Genomic DNA, 14557 nt, shown 5'->3' on the forward strand with positions numbered 1-14557 from the left:
GTGTCTGCCAATTCCCTCGAGCTGTTCAGGGAGAGGTGTGCACCGCAGGGAGTGGAGTGTTTTATTTCCCCCTCCAACTCTATTTTGATTTAATCCCTGCCCCCCACTTCACTATTTGATCATGCAGCATTGCCCTCTGAGAAGTACATTGCTTGGGTTTTTCCCTTCTTCCTGGTGGTGGAAATTGAATAAAGATTTGTACACCTGATGTCTTTCAATGTGTCTCACAACTGCACACACACTGGGGAAAATATAAGCACTAAAAAAAAAGAGGGTTTGCAATCTTCTCAGCTCAGCAGACTGACTCTGAACTGGCTGGGCCACAATCAGTGTGTTCCTGCTGCTGTTGATAAAAATAAACAGGGAATTAACAGGTCCAGGCAGCGGGCAGTGGAGGGGGTCATTATGGCCGATTGCCTGCTCCTCTTCCATGGTTACATCTGGCCCGAGTGTCCTTAGAAAAGGAGCACATGGTGTCTACCAACACCTTCGAGGGTTTTAGGGAGAGGTGAGCACTGCAGGGAGTGGAGTGTTTTATTTCCTCCTCCGACTCAATTTTGATTTAGTCCCTGCCCTCCCCTTTCACTTTTTGATCACGTGGCATTGCCCTTTTTCAAGAAGGTCACTGCTTGCCACTCAGGTGTTTCCTTTCTTCCTTGTGGTGGAATTTTATACACTCATTGTTCATCTACTGTGTCTTACACCTGCACACACAATATGGGTGCGAGGAAAAAATAAGCACTACTGCTTCAGGTGGTAGTGCGGGAGTTATATAAAAATAATTTAAAAAGAAAAAGAAAAAAAAAGGGGATTAACAGGTCTAGGCAGGGGGTTATGACTAATATTTGCCCCTCTTCTACTATTACATCCGGACCCGGGTGTCCCTATAGAAGGTGCATACGGCATCTACCAACACCCACGAGGTTTTCGGGGAGAGGTGGAGTGTTTTATTTCTCCCTCCAATTCTATTTTGATTTAATCCCTGCCCTCTCCTTCACTTTTTCGATCACTTAGGCATTGCCCTTTGATGAGAAGGGCATTGCTTGTCATTGGCCACTTGGGTGTTTCCTTTCTTCCTGGTGGTGGAATGTCAATAAGGTTTTCTGCACTCATTGTTACTTCACTGTGTCCTATGCCTGCACGCACGTGACATAGGTACTGGGGAAAAGTAAGCACTGCTACAGTTTGGCAGTATTGGATTCCTCCTCTAATTCTATTTTAATTTAGTCCCTACCTTCCCCTTCACTTTTTCAATCATGTAGGCACTGCCCTTGAAGAGATGGGCACTGCTTGTCTTTGGCCACTCAGATGATTTTTCTTCCTGGTGGTGGGATACGAATAAAGTTTTATGCATTCACTGTTTCTTCACTGTATCCTCCATCTACATGCACACGACATGGGTGCTGGGGAGAATAAGCACTACTGCTGTTTGGCATTAGTGTGGGGGATTAATAAAAAAAAAATAAACGGAGATTCTTCCTTTAATTCTATTTTGGTTTCATGTAAGCATTGCTCGCTCTGGGCTTATGCTTCTTACTGGTTCTCTGGCCACATGGCCGATTTGTCTTGTGGTGGACTTGTAATAAAGTTATTTATGCTTCATGTTTTCACTGCGTCTTACACATACATATACAGAAAATGGGTGCTGGAAATATAAGCACTTCTGCTAGAATAAAAATATAAATGGGGATTCAGAATTCTCTCACTTCAGGGCGTGACTGAGCTAACAGGCCTGTTGGCCACAGCCAGGGTGTTCCTATTGTTTTTTTTTGAGAACTGATTTCTGAGCATGCTGGCCACATAGCCAGTGTGGTACTGTTCTATTTCAGTTCTCACTAGGGAACTGTTGTTTTGTTTCGCTACTGGTTGCAGCCTGCGTGTTACTTTTTCTGTTTTCTTAAGCAAGGATGATGGTGATTTTGTGGCAGAGCTTAGCCTTTGCGCTATGGTTTGTAGTGTCTGCACTTTCCTTTTTGCACGTTTTCACTTTTTGGTATTTGGACTGAGCCCGTGATATAACTGCACATTTGCAAATCATCCGTATCTCTATGAATGGGTCTGGGCCACTGTAGATGGATCAGACCTCTGCAGAGATTGAACACCTGTGTGTGAGCTGTGAGGTGTGCATTCACTGCCTTTGGGAGTGAACACTGCTTGCTGAAGTGGACTTTGTTTTGGTAACAGACTCAGCTTTTTTGAAGGTCGATTTTATCACCTACACTGTGTCTTGTGTATCCCTGGGTCTGGCAGGCCTTACATTGAGCCGGAAGGTTTGTAGGCTGTCCCGAAAGCTGTCACCCCAAGACTGGAAGGTGGGTATGCCATCCTGTGGACCGTTCAGTGAGTTAGCTGTCCCTTGAGCCGGAAGGTGTGTAGGTCATCCCAATGCCAGCCGCTCCAAGAGCCAGAAGATGGATAACCATCCTGAGTTCTGTATTCCCGAGGAATGAATGGCTCAGGCTGTCCTAGATCTGGCCAGAAGGGGTTTAAGGGTGGGCCGAGAGCCCGAAGAGGCATAGGAGCAGGCTACCTTGAGCGGCCGAAAGGTGGGAGGGCCGGCCACTTGCTGGTTTACCAGGCATGTCTGTGTTATGTGTATGTATTTTTATTCAGTTGATAGGATTTGGTCTGTATGTATGTACATCTACTGTGTCCTTTCTTCGATAAATTGTGATGGGATACGTGGTTCGTCCTCATTTCCCTGTGAATTGGTTGCATGCTGGGGTTTGGCCACTCCTTTTCCCTGTGAATTGCTGTTTATTGTTACCTGTTGATTGTATTTTTTGTACAGTTTAACAAAAAAAAAATGGGGCATTCAGAATCTTCTCATTTCAGGGACTGACTGAGCTGGCGACTGACTGAGTTGGCTACTGACAGCCAGTGCACTATGCACATGTAAATAAAGGGGGACAGTGATGGCACACTGTCCTCTGTGCAGTTATTTCAGTGGGGATGGGAAAAAACAGTACATGCCTGAAGAACAGTCGCTCCCAACAGTCATCTTTGAGTAAGCTTTTTTTCGGGAAGCATGATTTGTTAATCCTGCTGTTGAAGACTGTACACAGTATGTAGAAAGAATGTGATATTTTTTCTGAGCAAATGACATTGGAGCAGATGAAACCAAATAAGTAATCCTTCTGACTACTGCAGACATGAAGTATTTTTGGATATTAGGGGCTTAATGTTCCCAGAGGCACGAGACACTAATACCTTCCAAGAGTTGATGAATTTGGTTAAGGAATATCATGACGCCCAAACCTCCGCCAATTCTGAGACTATTTATTTTGTCTGGCTGTTCAATAACCTGGGGAATTGGTATCAGGATTTTTGGCGAGGTTAAGACGACTGATAGAAGCATGTGATTTGGGGTTGACCCTGAATGAAATGCTGAGACCCCTGTTTGTTATGTGGGATTAGTGATGTAACTACACGAAAATGCCTATGAGCTGAAGCCCAACTGGACTTCAAACGGGCACTGCAACTGGCTTTGTGTATAGAAAAGGAGCATGAGAGCAACAGGGTATCCTAATGGAAGTGGACATCTCACCTGTCTGACTGGACTTGGGGAAACACCACCTGAGTGTCAGCTATCACAGAGCCTCATGCAGGCCACATCCTGAGCAGAGGGACCCGAGGGCAGTCAACAGCAAAACCCCACAATAAAGCTGAGCCTCGGCAAAATGGCTGCAAAGCTCTTCAGGGATCATGGTCAGCAAGCCATTGCAGTTGTTGTTGGTATGCAGACTCAAGACAACAAAGGAGTCATAGAGTCCTACAAGGTCTGACTTGAATAGGAAAACACTGGTATCTAGAAGAGTATGCACCCTATAAAGTCCACCTACATGTAGGTTGGAATAGTTAAATGCTTAGGCAAAAGTGAGTACTGCAGATGCTGGAGATTAGAGTCAAGATTGTGGTGCTGGAAAAGCTCAGCAGGTCAGGCAGCATCCCAGGAGCAGGAAAATCGAAGTTTCGGGCAAAAGCCCTTCATCAGGATGAGGCTGGAAGCCTCGGGGTGGAGAGAAACATGGGAGGGGGGTGGGAGGTAAATGAGAGTGCAATAGGTGAATGGAGGTGGAGGGAAATAGGAAGGAAGAGGGACAGGTCATGAGGATGGCTTTACATCTCTGGGACACCCACACCAATCAACCCAACCCCTCCCTGGCTGAACACTTTAACTCCTCCTCCCACTCTGTCGAGGACATGCAGGTCCTGGGCCTCCTGCATCGCCACTCTTTTACCATCTGATTCCTGGAGGAAGAATCATCTCCACCTCAGACCCTTCCAACCCCAGGGCATCAATGTGATTTCACCAGTTTCCTCATTTCCCCGCCCCTCTGCCTTACCCCAGTTCCAACCTTCCCGCTCATCACCGTTCTCATGACCCGTCCCATCTGTCCATCTTCCTTCCCACCTATCTGTTCCACCCTCCCCTCTGACCTATCACCTTTCCCCTCACCTCCATCCGCCTATTGCACTCTCAGCTACCTTCCCCCCCAGCCCCAGACCCTCCTATTTATCTCTCCACCCCCGAGGCTCCCCACCTCATTCCTGACGAAGGGCTTTTGCCCAAAACGTTGATTTTCCTGCTCTTCAGATGCTGCGTGATCTGCGGTGCTTTTCCAGCACCACACTCTCGACAGTTAAATTGCTTGGCAATATCCAAATCAGATCCCCCAATTAAAACTAATGTTTGGTTAAATGGTCTGATTCTCATGGAGGCCGATACCAGAATCTGTCTTTAACTAGATTTGCTCTAGACTCCAACCCTTATGACTGCACAAGCCCTCAGTCAGACTGAGAACATACACTGGGCAACTGTTACAGTTTAAGGTTACGACTTTGGTTCCATTCTCCTATGACAGGAAGCTGGTACAGTTACCACTTATTACAATAACGGGCTTGGGCCCAACCAGACAGAATTGGTTGACAAAGGTTCTCCTTGATTGGCTCAACATGTTTTGATTAGAAATTGGCTGCCTCAGTGAAGTCCTAATGAAATATCCAGGAATTTTTCCAAAAGGTCTAGGGACTATCAAAGGGACTAAAGACACTTTAGTCTGATGGCTCAGTTCAAAATCCTTTATAAGGATTTTAAGGAAATGGTAAACCACTTCTTGCAGCTGCATAAGTACCCAATCCCTTGCAGAGAGGACTTATACACAAAATTGGCGGAGGGGCTGTCCTTCACTAAACTGGACATGAGTTACATTTACCTGCCATTGTAACTAGATGAGGAATCCCAAATGTATGCTACAATTTCCTGATGAAGGGCTTTTGCCTGAAACATCAATTCTCCTGTTCCTCGTATGCGGCCTGATCTGCTGTGCTTCTCCAGCAACGCACTCTCGACTCATACCAGAATTAATACCTACCTAAAAGAGGTTTTACCAATAAATGAGACTGCCATTTGGGGTACCATCAGCCTGCGCCCTCTCCCAGCAAACAATGGAGAAAACTTTAACAAGGGCTACCCTAAATCTGGATGACATGCTAATAATCAGGAAGACCAATAAACTTGGACATTGTGCTTAAACATTTCTCCCAGACGGGCATATGCCTTAGAAGGGAAACCAGGTTACATCAGTTGGAAGATAAAGTGAGGACAATCAAAGGTGTTCTTGTACATATGTACCAGAACTTAGGAGTTTCCTTGGGTTACTGAATTATTACAGGAAATTCATACATAACCTGGGCTTCATCCTGTCACCTTTACACCTGCTACTGAAAAAGGGTCAGCCTTGGAAATGGTTACATAGCCAAGAAATAGCGTTTAGGGAAATGAAAAAGCAGCTATCATTATCGTAAAGTGTTGGTCTACTTTGATCCTAAGTGAGAGGTGGTACTGGCACATGATGCCTCCCCATATGATATCAGAGTAGTGTTGGCTCACTGATGGCCCAATGGAGAGAGGAGCACCCAATAGTGTATGCTTCCTGGCTTTTGGCTAATGTTGAACATGTATACGCCCAGATAGACATAGATTTGGCAATCATCTTTGGTGTGAGAAAATTTCACCATACCCTTACGGCCATGAATTCATCCATAAAGTGATGGACTACAAATCCTTGCCAGGGTTACTTAAGGAAGACAAGGCAATGTCGCCCATAGCTTTGGGTAGAATTCAGCAGTGGATCCTTATTCTCAGTGCATACAAGTACAAGTTAGAACACATTACTGGAAGCCAAGTAGCTAATGCAGATGTCTTGAATTGCCTCCCCATGTTCCACTGGTGATGCCTTCCCTGGAAGAATCCGTTCTGACTTTAAATTTCCTGGACACCCTCCCAGTCACTGTTGACAATATCTGTGGACACAAAGATCCTGTCCGGGCAAAACTAAACAGCTGATGGTAAAGCGGGGGGGGGGGGGAAACAGACCTGGAGAACCCAGATCACAGTAGGTGATGGCACATTACTATGGGGAGCAAGGGTGATTGTCCTGGTAAAGGTCAACACCAGATACTGGTTAACTCCACAGAATCATCCAGAGTTTTCCAAAATGAAGACGTTGGCAAGAAGTTATGTCTGGTGCCCAGGATTCGATGCTGACATAGCTGTGTTGGCACTCTGGGCACTTTCTACCAACAAGGACAAAACTTGTCACCAGTGGCACCCACACATTCATGTGAATAGCCAAGTAAACCCAAGTCCTTTCATGGGCTCAATGGTCCTGGTCATTGTGGATGCCCATTCAAAGTGGTTGGATGTGCATAAAGATCATTTAGCAAACTCATTTGCAATACAGATTCTGGAAGTACTGATCATGGAGAATGGGACATCATTTACCAGCAGGGAATATGCATATTTCCCAAAGCTGAATCGCATTCAGCACATAAGGACAGCTCCATACCATCTATCGTCCAGTGGTCTGGCAGAAAAAGCTGTCCAAACGTTGAAGGCAAACTGAAAGAAATAGCCTACAGCTTGACTTGGTACCAAATCGTCCAAGTTCTTATTCGATTATAGGACCACCCACATACAACTACAGGGATAACTCCAGAAGAGTTAATGATAGGGAGAAGACTCTGCACCAGGTTAAAGCTGATATTTTGAAACCAGGGATGGAGAAGGAGAATGAAATAGCAGCAGGAATGCCAAGGCTGGCTACATGTTTCCTCTAAGAGAGGCAGACAGTTTGAGTCAGGGGACAAAGTTTGGTGCGAAACCACAGAAATGGCCCTGCATTGGAGGTAAGGTGAGGTCAACGTGAGGTCAGGTCCTGCGACTTACAAAGTTCAGGTGGTTGAAGCGGTCCTGAACAAACATGTAGATCACCTGAAAGCTGCTACCTTACATATGGGCCTGTCGGGAACTGTGGGTTCTCCCCTGCCATCTAATGTCAAGTAAACCTGAGTCAGAGCTGGGTGCAGCTTCGATACCATTATAGCCAGAAGAAGAGAATAAAACTCTCCCATGATGCTCTGGACATAAGAGACTGGATACAGTTTGGTAGATGTCACCTGATGTGTTAGAAGAACCATATCTGGGGTGACAATGTTGCAGAAGAAGCTACCTGAGAAAGATCAGGCCTACATTTCCAGAGTTGAGGAGGCAGGTGGGGAGGTTCCAGTGACTGGAACCAGGTGGGCCTTATTGACTATGAGATCCTTGATTGGGGCTGTTAACCTGGGCCATCAGAGAACCTTGATTAACTAAGATGAACAGGAGGTTCAGAGTTTCCTTACTTCAGGGAGTGATTCCAAGTTGGCTGGCCATAGCCAATTTACCATGTACATGTAAATAAAGGGTGACTTGGTGACAGAATACTGGCCTCTCTGTAATTATTTCAACATGTGCCTTCTTTGACTGGTTCCGATTGACTCCATGTATACACCTTTCTTGTATAAGAGAGAGAGAATGTAGCTAGTGTGTTGAAACACTTTTGGTTGACCCAAGTGTTGTAGCTGAATAGCTCGCTTACTGTGGAAGCTGTTAGTTGTAGGCATAACGTTGCAGCAGTGCTAAGTGTGGGAAAGTGAAGAGAAACATATGAAGGTTTGATATGAGGACTGACTGATAGAGATCATTGATAAGTCAGTGATTTTGGGAGATAGAAGTTGGGAGAAGGGGGAAATCCTACACTATGAAACTAAGAGTAGAGAACACTGGTGCGTGTTTATCACAGATTAAAAAAGAAGTCCAAGAGTGTGGAAAGGGGGTGAAAGGCCTCAGGTGCTTCCACTGTGGTAAAGTTGGACACATAAAGTCACAGTGCTGGTCATTAAACAAAGGCACTGTAGGAAAAGATGTAGTAAAAGAAGCTAAGCCAATGGCATTAGTGAAAATAGTAAAGGAAACCCCAAGAAAAGCTGAGGAGCTGCAGGGGAGTGCACAGCCTGGGCAGGGGCTGGGTATGGAGTTAGTCCCTGGTCTCTGTAAAGAACTTGCCTCTGTGGGTAAACTTTACTCAGAAAGAACAGGGGGAGAAGGGCAAGAAGTTATAATTTTGAGAGATACAGGATCTAGCCAGTATCTAATAGTAAGAGATGAGCGAATTTGCACTCTTTCTGATCTGTTACCCAAGAGTGTGGTAATTTATGGGATAGACAGACAGAAATTTAGCTTTCCCCTACGTAAGAGCAGATTGGAGTACCAACTCAAGACGGGGAAGTAACAATGGGAGTGATTGACAGAGTGTCAGTTCCAGGAATCCAGTTTGATCTTGGGAATGATTTAGCAGGGTCCAAGGTGGGAGTGACACCCCTTGTTGTAGAGAAGCCCAAGGAAGACCAAGAAACTGAGGAGTTAAAAGAAAAATATTCTGGTATTTTCCCAGACTGTATAGTAACAAGATCCCACTGTTATAAGTCACAGCACGAAGCAAAAAGTAAAGAGAAAGATGAAGGAGTTGAGGCTCAGTTAGCGGACCCTGGTTGACGTAAAGATGCAGGAAAAACCTGAACAGGCAGTGGGTCAGACAGAAGTGTTCAGTCTTGAAAGGACAAGAGATTTGCAACAGACAGACAAGATGATAAAAGATATATATGTGGATGCATACTCTGAAAAGGAGGCAGAGAGTTTTCCTCAGTGTTATTATCTGAAAGATAGGATTCTAAGACATGGCAGGTTAGTGCAGAGGAGAAATAGGCCTAAGTGCACCAGATTGTGTTGCCAATAGCATACAGACAGGAAGTGTTAAGGGTAGCACATGAACTACTTGTAGGAGGTCACCTAGGTGCACGAAAGACTCAGGCTAAGGTGCAAAAACATCTGTATTGGCCTCGATTGCACAAGAATATGTTGAACTTTTGCCATACGTGTCATACATGCCAAATGGCAGGGAAGCCACAGGTGGTAATAAAACCAGCACCTTTGTTGCCAATTCCCACATTCGAAGAATCTTTCACGCGGGTTATAATTGATTATGTAGGTCCCTTTCTGAGAACTAAAAGTGGGAACTAGTACTTATTAACCATAATGGATGCGTCTACCAGATTTCCTGAGGCAATTCCATTATGGAGTGTTATGGCAAAAAGTATGGCAGAGGAGTTAATAGCTTTCTTCACACGGTATGGGCTACCCAGAGAGATTCAGTCGGACCAAGGGTCTAATTTTACTGCTGGGCTGTTTAAGGATGTCATGAATAACTTAGGTATATAACACTTCAAATCAAGTGCACATTATCCTGAATCCCAGGGATCTTTAGAAAGGTGGCATCAGACCATGTTGAGAACATACGGTCAGAATTACCCGAATGATTACGATAAAGGTATCCCACTCATATTGTTTACCATTAGAGATACCCCAAAAGACTCTACTCAGTTTACTCCCTTTGAGTTAATATTTGGTCATGAAGTGAGAGGTCCTTTGTAATTGATTAAATAGAATTTAAAGGACCAAAGTTGGAGATTTCATACTTAGCTTAGTATCGGAGGTGAGGGAGAGATTAAGTCGAGGAAGTGAGTTAGCTAAACAGCACCTAAAGAGGGCATGGCATAAAATGAAGTAGGTGCCAGATAACTCTGAGACTCGGACATTTTCCCGAGGGGATGACGTGTTAGTACTGTTACCAGTAACAGGAGAACCCTTCAAAGCCAAGTTTAGTGGGCGGCACGGTGGCACAGTGGTTAGCACTGCTGCCTCACAGCGCCAGAGACCCGGGTTCAATTCCCGCCTCAGGCGACTGACTGTGTGGAGTTTGCACGTTCTCCCCGTGTCTGCGTGGGTTTCCTCCGGGTGCTCCGGTTTCCTCCCACAGTCCAAAGATGTGCAGATTAGGTGAATTGGCCATGCTAAATTGCCTGTAGTGTTAGGTAAGGGGTAAATGTAGGGGTATGGGTGGGTTGCGCTTCGGCGGGGCGGTGTGGACTTGTTGGGCCGAAGGGCCTGTTTCCACACTGTAAGTAATCTAAGTAATCTAAATCTAAGTAATCTAGTGGTCCCTGTCATATTGAGAAAAGGTTGAGTCAGGTGAACTATCCAGTAAAGATGCCAGAGAGAAAAAAACTATAGCGTAATTCATGTGAACATGTTGAAACCGTATTATACTGGAGAGAACGAACTGGAGAAACAGGTGTTAGTTACTGCCGCGCAGAATGAGGAATCAAATCCAGATGATGTGGATTTTGATGTGCCTCAAAAAATCTTAAAAGCCCTTGAGGAGTGGGATAGGTCAGTGAACTCTGTGTCAGGAGCAAAGAATAGAGTTGAAAGGTTTGTTACTGCAGAATGAGGACATATGTAGAAATCAGATGGGGACGACTAATGCTATTGTACATGAAGTAGACATAGGGAATGCTGTTCTGATAAACAACATCCCTCAGCTTAATCCTTTCAAAGCCAGACAGATCCAGAGGAGGTGGAGGCCATGCTCAATGTAAATATCATCGAACTGAGCCAGAGCGAGTGGATATGGCCAATCATCTTAGTTCCCAAACCTGATGGGACTCGATGATTTTGCATGGATTATCGGAAGATCAAAATCAGACTCCTATCCAATTCTGAGATTGGAGGACTGTATCGAGAAAGTTGGACAAGCCAGTTACATCACCAAATTGGACTACAGGTTATTGGCAGGTACCTTTATCATAGAAGGCGGAAGAAAGTTTTGTGTTCGTAACCCCAAATGGGCTATATGAATTTAAAGTGATGCCTTTGGAATGAAGAACTCACCCGCCACATTCCAAAGACTCACGAACAAAGTTGAGGCTGGGTTAACAAGCTGTGAAGTCTATTTGGACGATGTAGTGTATCTTTAATTATGCTGGCAAGATGACATGGTAGAGTTGGCAGAGCTCTTTGAACAACTGCAAAACCTGTAATAAACTTAAACAAAACTGAATTCACGACAGCAGAGGTGACGTTCTTGAGACATAACATCAGTCATGGAAAGGTGACCCCATGGAATGTAACGACGACGGTCATCAAGGAATTTGAAACTTCAGCAGTGTAGCAGCACCGTTAACAGATTTTCTGAAGAAGAACACAGTTTCAGTGGACAGAACAATGCCAGAGGCATTTAACCATTTGAAAGCAATATTAACCACCTCACCAGTTTTAGCTACACCAAACTTTTTGAAACCCCTGAAAGTTGCCATCGATGCTAGGGACAAAGGAGTTAGAACTGTACTGCTACAGGAAGATGAGGATGGGTTTGAACTGCCAGTTGGTTACTTTTCAAAGAAACACAACATCCACCAGAGGAAATAGTCCACAACTGAAAAAGAACTATTGAGTTTGGTATGGGCCTTATAACATTTTAATGCACATGTCACAAACATTGTGTCGGAGACGGCTGTGTCCACGGATCACAATCCTTTTACATTCTTGGAATGCTTTAAATACAAGAATATGAGACTATTTCATTGGAGTGTTATGCTACAGACTTTTAATTTTAAAATCATACATGTTGCAGGTTGTAAGCATGTAATCGCAAATGCGTTATTGCAGATTTAACTGATAATGTTTAGATGAGATTGGTATCTATCCAATGTTGTACATATATGGAAACAAGTTAAGATGAACTTAGATTAAAGTTAGATGTGTGTCATGGTGATGTGGTTAAGGAATAGGAATAAAAAGCCACTTTTTCATTATGATGGTTCTTTTTTTTCTTAAGGGGGGAGGTGTTATGAAGGTAGGTGCATATTGTACCTTTAAGACAGTGGAAGCTGGCACAGGCTTAAGGAGGCACAGAGTGTGTGTTGACAAATTTTAAAATGTAACATTTGGTTGAAACAAATACCTGGTTTTACGTTGCCATGGTACAAAAACAAATTCAAATTCGGCCAATCAGTTTAAATTATGCTCCAGATGCCAAAATCCAATTGAATTTGAATCTTACTGTTTTGAATGGCATCAAACCAATGAAATGATCCGATGTTTTGGGGTATAAAATTGGACATTTTGAATTGTTATAGAGAACAGCGAAGAGTAGCCAAGCAAGCAACAACTGCCAGCAGAATAGCTCTCTGAAAGGTGTCTGTCCATAAAAAGTTTGTGCATCAGAATAACGAAGCCGACCTAGAGAAACCTACAGAGAAAGTTTGATATCCGAAGAGGGACAACTGGCTTTGAAATTGATTTGCCGTAAATTTAAGAGGGAATTTATCGGACCAATATTGTAGAGTGGGGAATGGGGCAAAAATAGGTTGAAGAAAAAGGAGTTGGTAAATGGTTGTTGTTTAATGTTTTCTTTTAGACTTAGAGAATAAAATTGTTATTTGTTTCTTTAAATAATAAAATCTGGGATAGTTCTTTGCCTCTAGAAATTTAACAAATTATGGTGCGAGGTGAGCTTTTCTGTGTGTTGTGTTTAAATTAGCAGTGGGGTGTACCCCATGTCGTAACAGAGTACCTCCAGGCTAATTTAAATGATGCTCATCAGCAATGAGGCTCAAAAGTGTATGTTAAATCTATTGTATAATAGTTCTGAAAGGGTTACTGCTGGAGATTGCATAAAGTCTGCAAGAGAATGCCATACAGACTTAGGTCTGAATAAGGCAGAAAATCCTGAGTCTTGTGAAGAGTCACAATGTTCATTTAACTTTAGTATTGTAGAGAAGACACATTTTGTCAAAACCTTTCCTTTTGCTAAATCAGGACAATTCACTAGAATACGATATTCAAGGGAAATCAAGATTTATACTGCATGATAGGAGAATGCTTATTGATTGGCAAGTAAATTCTAATTGGTAGAGGTGCTGCCATGGACAGTGCACAAGATAATGATGGCTAAGGATTAACCGTCAAGCTTTGTTCAAGTTTTAAACCAGACAAGTTGACTTTGACTGGGCCACGTATTGCCTTGAGATATGAACCAGGAAACGATTCTCACCTATTGTTTTCTTTCCGTCTGAAAAGAACAGTACTCTGTATATTAACAAATGTATCTTCCAGTACACACCTTAATTTGAAGCCGGAGAGAGGAACCCAAATTAATTGTCAGCATAATTCTTTATAAAATCAAGATTATGTAACAAATGTTGTCCAACTGTAGAATCATGCCTAATGTTGGACATTATGAGTTTTGGAAGCATGGGCTAGTTGGCTGCAGTCAGTAGATTGCTCTTTGATGCCATCCACCATCTTTGGGATGTGTAATCTACATTCCTATCATCACCCAGTGTTGAAATTCATATACAACATTAGTCATTTGTCCAATAGGTCAATGTATCTTTTTCAGCAATACTCAAGTACCATACTGTCAGACTACTGTTTATCTAACTAATGTAACTTGTACCTGATTGACACCATGCAAAAAAAATTATTTGTTTAAGATAACGGGCGGCACGGTGGCACAGTGGTTAGCACTGCTGCCTCACAGCGCCAGAGAACCGGGTTCAATTCCCACCTCAGGCAACTATCTGTGTGGAATTTGCACATTCTCCCCGTGTCTGCGTGGGTTTCCTCCGAGTGCTCCGGTTTCCTCCCACAGTCCAAAAATGTGCAGGTTAGGTGAATTGGCCATGCTAAATTGCCCGTAGTGTTAGGTGAAGGGGTAAAGGTAGGAGAATGGGTCTGGTGGGTTGCTCTTCGGAGGGTCGATGTGGACTTGTTGGGCCGAAGGGCATGTTTCCACACTGTAAATAATCTAATCTAATCTTAAGAGTGTCTTCCTGTTCAAACACAATAATGTAAACTGAGCTGGTCCTTAGAACCAGTCCAGAAAAGAGGAATGGTGGGGCAAATATCCACAAAACCAGGCATCATATTGCCTTGGGTACATACAAACACGGAAACGGAAGTAAATCAGGAGGTGTTCCACTACCATTCATTGAGATCATGACTGATCTCTAATCAAATTTCATGTAAGTATCTTTGTCCAATTTCTCCTAATCCTGGTCTTATAAAACTTGAATCAGTCAATCTCATCTTTAAAATTTACATCTGATCCAACATCAATCAACATTTGTGGAAGAGAAATCCAAATTATCGCATTTTATATCCCTTTGTGTTTTCTACTTTCACTCCGGAATGATTAAGTTCTAACTCTTAGGCTATGCTGCTTATTCTGACTCCCCAGCCAGCAGAAACATTTATTTCTATCTCCTGTACCTATTCACGTTTTATCATGAAAATTTTAATAAAATAATCCCTTACACCACTCCATAACCT

At 43.5% G+C, this 14557-nt stretch overlaps 1 protein-coding gene across 2 annotated transcripts in view; it reads right to left on the minus strand.

The window, feature by feature from the left end:
- The window catches only part of LOC122563315 (sodium-coupled monocarboxylate transporter 1-like), a 107805-nt gene that overhangs the window by 28821 nt on the left and 64427 nt on the right, over positions 1-14557 (minus strand). The gene's annotated exons all lie outside the window — the stretch shown is intronic.

This window comes from Chiloscyllium plagiosum, chromosome 26 (assembly GCF_004010195.1).
Source record: "Chiloscyllium plagiosum isolate BGI_BamShark_2017 chromosome 26, ASM401019v2, whole genome shotgun sequence".
Taxonomy (NCBI): Eukaryota; Metazoa; Chordata; class Chondrichthyes; order Orectolobiformes; family Hemiscylliidae; genus Chiloscyllium; species Chiloscyllium plagiosum.